Below are 10874 nucleotides of genomic sequence, written 5' to 3'. Positions count from 1 at the left end.
CCTCTCCCACTCCCGCTGCTTGTGTTCCCTCTCTCGCTATCTCTCTCTCTGTCAAATAAATAAATAAAATCTTTAAAAAAAAAACACAACAAATTAGAGTGAATGGGATTTAAAACAAGATAAGGGAGACTCAATTGATCAAATTTTCTAAAAAAATGCATTCCATTTGGTATTATCAATATACATTCAACCCAATCCACGAATGCCATGTTTCCTTCTTAAGTATTACATACCGTGGTTTTTTGTATAGAAGCAATTGATTTTGATTTTCACCCTCTACTATGCCCAATTTGACAGATTTATTACTTATTTCCCTGGGGCAAGGGGAGACTTTTTTTTTTGTCGGTCGTCACCAAAAATAGAAAACCATTTGTTGAATTGTATAATTTAACTAAAACAACAAGCATCTTGCTCTGGGGTGTATTTTTAAATTTCAAGCTATTGTAATTATAAAATGGATGTGTTTGTTTTAATAGACACAGAAGTTAAAAATAAAACAAATGAAAGACACAAAAATTAAACTACTTCATCCAGGTAGTAAACATGAGAAACTGAAAATATTCTTTTATCACCTTCTAGTTTACGCATAGACTAGAAAAGAGCAAAAAGCATTCCTGATTTTTCAATTCCGAGAGGGATCCATCCAAACTGTTTCTATTATTAGCACACAAAATGGTAGCTAAAGAAGTTACTGTGGTTAACAACTGAATAATTCATAGTCTCTGAAGAATTCGGTTGCTCGGTCTTCTCCAGGTCCTCCTTAGAACCGGAGCCCCACACATCTCTAGTCCTGAGTTCTTATAAAGGAAACCATATACAAATTGTTTCCAGCAGTTAAAAATTGGCCACCCTAAGCATTCAGAACAACAGCAAGACAACCAGCTGGAGACCTTTACATGAAGTTCTACAACTGGTTCATAAAACTCTTAAGATTATACATAAATTGACAGAAATTATAATTAAAGGTTGCAGTCTCTGTTCCGTGGGTATCACTGAGCCACGATACCTCTGAAATTTAAACTGTCTTTATGTAGCCCTCCAAATAAAATATGTAAACAAATTAAACAGGACATGTAAATAATTTTAAACACATTTCAGAACACTCTAAATTCAAATTATTTTCTATGATGTGAGGCACTGAGAATTTCAAGTACAAAAAAAGAAAAGCACTTCAATTAGTGAGTGAAAGATGTTAATAATGTTGAAAGGCCTGATGCGTGCTGGTCAACACGAGAACAGAGGCCAAGGCCGCCACCACGATTCATCCAAAGTTCCCAGAAAACACTCAACTCGGTTTTGCCTTCAGAAGAGGGGTGTCAAGTATTAGAAAATATGTGGGCATTTTACCTTCAACTTTACTTTTTAAAAAAATGGTTTTTTCCACAAGCAAGCAGTCTCTGTCCAATAAAGCATGGAACCAAGGAACAAGATGGCTGGATTTTGTTTTCCTATTTTAAGGTTCCTCCCTGTATCCAAGTTTGTTTGTTGTTTTTTTGTTTTTTTAAAAGATTTTATTTATTTATTTTTTAGAGAGCGAGTGAGAGAGAAACAGCATGAGAGGGGAGAGGGTCAGAGGGAGAAGCAGGCTCCCCGCTGAGCCAGGAGCCCGATGTGGGACTCGATCCCAGGACCCTGGGATCATGACCTGAGCCGAAGGCAGACGCTTAACCATCTGAGCCACCCAGGCGCCCCTGTTTGTTTTTTTTAAAAGATTTTATTTATGTGACAGAGAGAGACACAGCGAGAGAGGGAACACAAGCAGGGGGATTGGGAGAGGGAGAAGCAGGCCTCCCGCCGAGCAGGGAGCCCGATGAGGGGCTGGATCCCAGGACCCTGGGATCGTGACCCGAGCCGAAGGCAGACGCTCAACGACTGAGCCACCCAGGCGCCCCATGTATCCAAGTTTTTTGTTTGTTTGTTTCACTAGGCTCCACACCCAGCGTGGAGCCCAAGGCGGGGCCTGAACTCACGACCCTGAGATCAAGACCTGAGCTGAGAGCAAGAGTCAGACACTTCACCAACTGAGCCACCCAGGCGCCCCCCAAGTTGTTTTCAATGTTAGGATTTCAAAAGAAGATCTCTCTCTAAAGCATGACTCACTTCTTAAGAGTTTGCTTAACATAACTAAAGACTTAAGTGAACTTTTTTTTTTTTGATAACGCTATGTTATCATTCATGAACACTAGTCTACTGGGATATATTAAAATTCCAGTTAGGAACTAGCTTTCATTGAGCCTGATGAGTGCCAGGCACTGTGCCACATGCTTTCTCTGCTTTCTCTCATTTCCAGAAGGGGTAGTGCATGCCTGACAATAACAAAGTAGCACAGACCTAGTATTACCTACTGCTGCCACCACGGAAGTTAGCACACACCTAAGAAGTGGCCGACCCAGGTCAGTTCAAGTCCAAAGCCCAGGCTCTTAGGCACTGCACTCCTCATGCATGCGACTCCTCAAGAACACAGGTTTCGGGGCGCCTGGGTGGCTCAGATGGTTAAGCGTCTGCCTTCGGCTCAGGTCATGATCTCAGGGTCCTGGGATCGAGCCCCGCATCGGGCTCCCTGCTCGGCGGGGAGCCTGCTTCTCCCTCTCCCTCTACTGTTCTCCCTGCTTGTGCTCTCTCGCTCTCTCTGTCAAATAAATAAATAAAATCTAAAAAAAAAAACAACAACACAGGTTTCCCTGACCAGGATTCACACCCAGACCAAGATAGGGAAAGTCACAAATTCGAGCCACTGGACTGCACAGCATGTGCTGAGTTGCCTGACCCCACAACAAAGGGCCCCAGATGGTTATGTATTCGGGGGTCTGCTTTTTAGAGTTTTCCCGCCTCCTTTCCTGGCGTGCTGTTGATTTCACTGCTTCCATGCTGTGCCTGGATATGTACTCTTTCTACTGCTGCCAGCACGGCTAGTCCCCGGCAAGCCCCCTTCTCCCTTTATCACCGCCTTCTATCTCGATGCTGTTCTCCAATTTACAAAGTGCTTCCACATACCTTATCTCATCTAATCTAATTTTCTATTTCTAATCCGTTTGGAGATGAGCAACCAGATTACCCATAATTCCAACACGCTTAGATAAGTAAAAGTCATTAGGCTCCAAGTGAGATCCTGAGGCAGTCTCCCAGGAATAAAGTGCGGAAGCCTTAGTGCAAAGATGGTGGGTGGGGGGGCATCTCTTCTGCAGTCCAGACCTTCCCTCACCACTCACTCATGCTACTGGTCATTCATTTAATAAACATTTACTGAGTACCTGCTATGCGCACATGTTATATTGAGTGCTGGGATTATAAGAATGATCAAACTCAGCTTCCTGCCTTTGAGAAGTGCCAAGACTAGGAGAGAGATAAACGTGTCCACAGATCCCTATAACGAGAGTGGCCCGCCAGCATTAAGATAGCCTGGCACAAAGGATTATGGGAAGGGGGACGAGAGTTGCCCAATCCAGCAGAGAAGATTTTCTAGAAGATCTGAGGCTGTGGAGGAAGCTTGGTATCTCTTTCTTCATGGTTCTCAGCTAGGTGGCAGACACTGGAGGTAGCTAGATGGCTGAACTCTAGATAAACCGTGGAAATGGTTCTCAAATCTGGATGCACATCACAATCACTTGGGGACCTTTCAAAACAAACTAATTACAAGACATGGTGACTCTGGGAAACTGTCGGCCTGAACATATACATACCCTGTGGCCCAGCTGTTCCACTCCCATGTACAAACCCAACAGAAATGTCCACCAGAAGCCAGGCACAAGACATACACAGCACCCAGCAGCACTGTTCACAGCAACCCCAAACCGGAAACAACCCAGATGTCCATCAACGGGTGAATGGATAAACAAAAGATGGTACATCCACAGGATGGGATACGACTAGCAATAAAAAGAATGAACCATTCGGATCCACAACATGGGTGACTTGGACAAATGTTACCCTGAGTGAAAGAAACCTTATACAAATGAGTACCTACTGTATGATTCCACTCATATAATGTACTGAAACAGAAAAAAAAAAAAAGAAAGAATCTATTGTCTTAGAAGTCAGGGCAGTGGTGCCCAATGGTGAGGGGTGTGTCTGGGAAGGGGCATGAGGGCGGCTTCGGGGTGCTGATAAGGTTGTGTTTCTTCATTGGTGTGCTCATTATATGGATGTGTTCAATTTTTTTTTTTTTAAGATTTTATTTATTTATTTGAGAGAGAGAGAATGAGAGACAGAGAGCAGGAGAGGGAAGAGGGTCAGAGGGAGAAGCAGACTCCCTGCTGAGCAGGGAGCCCAATGTGGGACTCAATCCCGGGACTCCAGGATCATGACCTGAGCCGAAGGCAGTCGCTTAACCAACTGAGCCACCCAGGAGCCCTGGATGTGTTCAATTTGTAAAGATTCATCAAACTATATACTTAGAATTTGTGCGATTTCCTGAATTCATGTTATATTTCAATATGACGTTTATTTAAACATTAAAAAAAAAAAAAGAAATACCAGGGTGCCTAGGTAGCTCAGTCAGTTAAGTGTCTGACTCTTGATTTTGACTCAGGTCATGATCTTGGGGTTGTGAGATCGAGCCCGGTGTCGGGCTCTGTGCTCAGCGGGAGTCTGCTTCATATTCTCTCTCCCTCTCCCTCTGCCCCCCCCCTCCGCATGCACTCTCTCTCTCGCTCTCTAAAATAAATAAATAAATCTTAAAAAAAAGATTCTCTCTCTCCCTCTCCCTCTTTCTACCCCTTTCCCTCTGTAAAAATAAAAGAAAGAAAAGAAATACCCAGGCTTGGGCCTCACTACAGACCAGTTAAGCTCAGTGGGGTGGGGGTGGGGGAACCCAACATTTGTATTTTGTAGAAGCACCCCAGATGGCTCTGATGTACAGCCATATCTGAAAAGCCAGGGGCTTGGTGTTCCTGTATTTATCAATAGCTCCTTTTGGGGGGCAGCCTGGCACATGGCAAAGGGAATGAGTTCTGGAGTCAGGCCCATCAGCAATGACATTCTGATTTACACTGACGGTGTGGGGCATTTATCTGGATGATCCCCAAACCTCAGTTTCCTCCACTGTATAATGGGCACACCACCACCTCCCTCCCAGGATTGTTGGGACTTAAAGCACCTAGCACAGTACCTAGAATATAGCAGATGCTTAAGAAGTGGTAGCTAAGTGGTAGCTACTCCACTCCTGTTCCTCCTTTGCATCTAAGTTCCTAAGTACAGTGATGAGCAGATCGCTGTAAATGCACAAAACCCACGCTCTCCAATTTCTCCTCCTGAATGAGTTTCTTTGTAAAGACTGAAGTAATATTATACCTGGACTAATGATGTCAAACGAATATCGGACATTTCCGGGCCCGAGTTTGCTCACTCTATTCAGCACCTGCTATCCCTGAAGATGAATGGAGAGGACACGGACCGTCCATAAATACAAACCACAGACCCTCCTTTGGAAGCCTTTACTCCTGCCCTCATCCTTAAGAACAGCGCCAGCCCTGTGCGAGCAAAGACAAGGCCAAGATGTGAGTTGGCAAAAAGAACAGAAAAAATGAGTAGCTTGGAAGACATACCATCCGTAAAATGTGCCAGATGAAATGCTTTTGTATAAAATGTCATCGTTTAGTAAAAACAAACCAAACAAAATCCTGAGCTGAGAGCAGAAGATCCAGGTTGGAGTTTTGATGCTATGACTGGTAAGCTGGATGACTTTGGTTAACTAACTTTTCGGTTTCCTACATGCTTTACAAGGGCACTGTGAGTTTCAGATAAGGTAGGTAGAAGGCATTCTAAAAAAATTAAGCGGGGAAGAAATGCAAGATGACGATACAAGCTGCAAATTTACTTTGTTCCAAACTCCAATCACCAACCACCACCACCCCAGGAGACTGAGAACTCTCTGATATTAACCACTCCGAGCACACCCAGCCTGAAGCTCGCTTATGTAAGAAGGGACTGCAGCACTGCCTGGCATGTAGCATAATACTTTGCTTAAGAGAAATCCTTGGAAATGCCTCAGCTGAAGTACAAGGGCAGGCCCAGGCCTTAACGTTTTGGAGAGAGGTGCTCTCAGTCACAGAACACCAGAACTGTGGCTGGAGCAAATGATGTCATCCAAGCTCCTCTTACCATGGTCAATGTCAAAATTAAGATAGGAAGTTCAAGGACAAATTGTGGGCTTTCCAGGCAAACAGAACTTAGAAAAACAGTTTGGACCTTAGGATCTTGTGGTTAAAATTGTTACTACTTTACAGAACATCAACCAAAATGTATCCTATTCTGTGATTTCTTCGGGGGTTACCTGAAGCTTTTATTCACAAAACCATAAGTAGTTGCGTAGGTAAATATATTCCCTTATTCCATTTGTATTCCCACTACACGTTAAGAAAAGAAAAAAACTCGCGTGAGTCACCCCTATAGCCCAAAACAATAACAAACCAAAAATAAGATTTTTGAAGAGACAGGGATAAACTTAAGGGCTCTCCACTCTAGAGCTAAGAAACGAAATAGCTCAAATACCTGTTGGGTTCCTAAATGACTGGAAAATGAAAACTCGGAATTAACTACGGGCATGTTGGCACACCTTGCAGAGTACGGGTCTTCCCCCATCCACAACCCATTCCTGCGACAGACCTGTGTACTCGACGCCGAAAATATCCGCAAACGTGCGGATGCCGGGGACTGAGCTGGTGGGGGGTGGTGGGGGAAGGCATCAAATTAGTATCGAAAATAGTACTGTTGACTCCTGCCCTGGTTCCGAGGGAAAGAAGGAATCCTGTCCGCGGCAAAGCCGGCGGCCAGAGCCGGACAACTCGCCCCTAAGTTTGGCGCGTCCTCGCTCCGCGCCCTCGGTCCCCCGTCCCCCCCCCACCCCCCCGCGCCATCCCGGCCCCCGGGATCCCAGGGCACTGCCAGGCCCTGGCCGAGCACCGACCCCGCGGCTGGGGCTGCGAGCCTCGGCAGGGGGAGGAAGGGCGGCTCCTCTGCAACCCGGGTCCTTCGGCACCACCCCGGCCCTCGCGTTTTCCCCTTCCCTTGACACCCCCCCCTCGCCCCCAGGCAGGTCACCTGGCTCGGCCGCTGCCCGCCGCTCCTCCCGCTGCTCGCTCGCTCGCTCGCTCCGGCCGCGCCGCCGCCGCCGCCGCCGCCGCCGCCTCCTGGAAGCAGCTCGCCCTCGCGAGTCACGGGGCCGGCGAGCGGGCGGGCGAGCCCGTGCCAAGGCTGCGGGAACCGTGCACCCCAGCCGGAGCTGGGACCCTGCCCTGAGCGCGGCCGCCACCCGAGCGAAACTGGAGAGCTGGGCTCGGCTCGCTCGGGCGGGGAGGGGCGGCTGCAACTTTGCTCCCGAACGCGAGCGAGGAGGGGGCGCCCGTCTCCAAACTCCGTGCAGCGCCCGCCACCTCTCCAGCCTAAGGATTTTCTTTATGCCTTTTTTTTTTTTTAATCTAAAGGGAAGCCGGATTCTTGCCCTCAAGTTCTTGCTTCCAGGGCCGTGCGGCGCGGCGGGCGGAGGAGCGCGGCGCCGAGCGGCTGCGGGAGACGCGCCCGCCGGGTGCGCTGGCGGCGAGCCGGGCCAGGGCGGGCGGGAGCCGCTGCCCGGGGACCCCGCTGGGCTGCGCGCGCTGGCCCCACCGGGCCGGGAGCCAAAGCCAGGCAGGGAGAGCGGCCTGGGAGGCCCGGGCCAGCGGCGGGGAAGCGGTGACCCGGACCTGGATCGCCGAAGTAGGAACTGGAAGTGACAGCGGCAGGGCAGCAGCGGCCGCCGCCGCCGCCGCCGCCGCCGCCGCCCGGGTAGCCGTGGCAGCGGCAGAAACCGCGGAGGAGCGGCGGCGGCGGCCACACTGCGCATGCTGCTGCCGCCTGCAACCTCCGAGCCCGGGGCCCGCTGGCGCCCGGCCTAACGCCCGCCACTGCCGGAGCCCCGGGAGGGAATCCCGGCCTCGCGGGCTAGCCCTTCCTGGCGGCCCGCGTCCTCCTGCCGCTCGCCGACGCCACTCGGAACCCCCCCAGCTCTGTGCCGAGCCGCCGAGACAGCGGGAAAGGACGCGCTCTCCGGCGGCCCTCCACATCTGTCCCTTCCCCAACTGTCCTGCATGCCCTTCCTGGGCTCTCTCCTAACAGGACGCAAGTCAAAGGGGCCTGTTAGGAGCATAAAAAGGTTCATGATAGATGGGGAATATTTACCGCCTTACTTGAAGTCCAGTTTTTACAGAAATACGATGCAGTCAGTAAAAGATTAGGATGGCCAGAGCCCTGGGTGTCAGTCAATGCAACTCAGGGAAATTCCATTAGGAGTGTCAGATTTGCTCAACAGAAAAACAAACAAACAAAAAACAACTTACCGATATCCTCTTTAGTCTTCCCACTAGTACAAATTGAGCAGCTAAATATACAAAGCTCTGCCCAGCAGAAACTCATGGACTTGAGCCAGTTAAAAACAGAGTGTCCAACAGTTAGACATTACCAATCCCTACTCTAGTCTCCTTTCACAGATGAATCAACTGAAGGCGGGGGCAGGGAGGCTCTGACTTCACACAGGTGGCAGACTTAGCCTTGAAGGAGGGCCTGATTGATACCCATTACAGCTACTGACCTCACTCCTCCAAGATGGTTCTGCTCTCCTGGAGCTTGAGCTCTCTTATGGGAGATTTAGCCTTGACTCTTGGTCATTAGTAGATCTGCCTTCCTTCCAGAACTGCCTTCATGCAGAGCAGTCCCTGGGAAACGGCAAATCGTCCATCCCACAGGCCCCACTTTGGGGATGGCACCCATGCTGTTCCAGTGACAAGGCAGATGGAGTGACTCAGGGAGACAGGAGGCAGTGAGGGGGTGGGGGCAAAGAAAAGCCATACTGATACCAGCTGGTACTGGAAAGAGAAGGAGAGAGAAAAGAAAGAAGGGAGGGAGAGAGAGAGAGAGAGAAGCACTAATTGAGCCTCATATACATTCAGTGAAATCCTTCATGAGCAAAACATCTTTTTATAAAAGTAGGCTTGGCCCAGGAGCAGAATAGGAGATAGTAGGGTATCCCCGGCAGTGGGTTTGTAGTAAAGGTGGCAGGGGACGAAGCAGGAGTACCAGCTGGGGATGAGGCCAGGAGGAGAGCACGAAGGCTGTAGCCAGAACAGTGTAGTCAAAGAGGTATCACCCCAGGCCACTCTCAATTGATCAGAAGAACTGTATCTGTCCCTCCTCCTCCCAAGTTCAAAGGCAGAATGAAAACAAAACCACCATTGCTAAAATAGGTTGTCAGAGGACTTCCTGGTCACATTAGTGACACTCTACCTAGATATGAGGGTTTTCCCATATGTTCTAGAAGATCTTCTCTTGAGGCCTGAGTGTCCTCCCTGCCTTCTCCATTCTGTAAACAAATAAAAAAGATAGAGCTGGTTCACAGAAAAGGAAATACAAATGGACTATAAAGGGGTCAGAAGATGTCCAAACTCCCTAGGAATCATGAACCTCAAATTACAGCGGTAAACGAAATACCATCTTCACCCAACATTTTAGCAAACATGAAAGATAAATAATGGGACATGAGGAAGAAGGCACTTCCTACTCTACTGGTGGTAGTAGAGCTTCAGATAGCATTTTGTAGGGGTTTGAGAATATCTATCAAATTCTGACACAGTAATTCCATCTCTATGAAGAAAAGTGCTTCAAGAATAATCACAGATGTACACAAATCCATCTCTATGTGCACATACAGCCCCATGACCCGCTGGGACTTATCCCAGCAAAGCAAGATTGATCTAACATATGAAAATTAATCAAAGTAATATAACATATCAAGATAATAAAGGATGAAAACCAATGGTCATCTTAACAGATACAGAGAAAGCATTTGACAAAGTCCCGCACCCTTTCATGACCAAAAAACCCCCCAAAACCCTCAAAGAACTAGGAATAGAAGGGAATCCTTCAATTTGATAAAGGACATCTATGAAAAACCCACAGCTAACAACCCTACTTAATGGTGAAAGACTGAAAGCTTCCCCCTAAGATTAAGAACAACACTAGGATGTCCACTTTAATCACTTCTATTCAACATTGAACTGAAGGTTCTAACCAGGCAACTTAGGCAAGAAAATGAAATAAAAGGCGTCTAGACTGGAAAGGAAGAAGTAAAACTATCTCTATGCACAGATGACATGATCTTGTACAAGAAATCCACAAGGAATCCAAAAAAACCATTAGAACTAATGAAAAAGTTCAGCAAAGCTGAAGGATACAAGATCAATAGGCAAACATCAATTGTATTTCTATACACTTGCAATCAACAATCCAAATATGAAATTAAGAAGACAATTCCATTTCCAATAGCATCAAAAGGAATACAATTCTTTGGAATAGACTGAACCAAGGAGGTATAAGATGTGCACACTAGAAACTATAAAACACTGTTGAATGGAATTTTAAAAGACCCAAATAAGTAGAAAGACATCCTGTGTTCATGGATCAGAAGACTTAATATTGTTAGGATGGCAATACTCCCCAAAGCCATCTACAGACTGAACACAATCCCTATCAAAATGCCAGCTGGTTTTTTTGGGGTTTTTTTTTGTTTTTGTGGAAATGGACAGGCTGATCCTAAAATCCATATGGGCACACAAGGGATCCAGAATAGCCAAAATGATTTTGAAAATGAAGAACAAATTTGGAAGACTCATGCTTTCTGATTTGAAAACTTATTACACAGCTACATTAATTGATTGAGTGGGGAAAAGAATAGTCTTTTCAAAAATAGTGTTTAAGAGAATGAATTTGGGAGATGCCTGGGTGGCTCAGTTAGTTTAGCATCTGACTTTGGCTCAGGTCATGATCTCAGGGTCCTGGGATTGAGCCCCACGTCGGCTCTGCACTCAGTGGGGAGTCTGCTTGTCCCTCTGCCCCTCCTCCCGTTT

General features: G+C 47.3%; 1 protein-coding gene across 7 annotated transcripts in view; it reads right to left on the bottom strand.

Annotated features, from left to right (window-relative positions):
• Positions 1 to 10874, bottom strand: part of ARHGEF6 (Rac/Cdc42 guanine nucleotide exchange factor 6) — a 99443-nt gene that overhangs the window by 81673 nt on the left and 6896 nt on the right. The window contains exon 1 of one of the 7 annotated variants that reach the window (XM_081808195.1): positions 8313 to 8441. The exons of 5 other annotated variants lie outside the window; for them this stretch is intronic. The gene's annotated coding sequence lies outside the window, so the exon portion shown is untranslated. Of the gene's footprint in view, positions 1 to 7038; positions 7622 to 8312; positions 8442 to 10874 lie in introns of those variants that run through there. One more of the 7 variants, XM_081808194.1, reaches the window with a different exon arrangement.

This window comes from Leptonychotes weddellii, chromosome X, assembly GCF_054177405.1.
Source record: "Leptonychotes weddellii isolate Sample4059 chromosome X, ASM5417740v2, whole genome shotgun sequence".
Lineage (NCBI taxonomy): Eukaryota > Metazoa > Chordata > Mammalia > Carnivora > Phocidae > Leptonychotes > Leptonychotes weddellii.
This window is presented reverse-complemented; position numbering and strand designations above follow the sequence as displayed.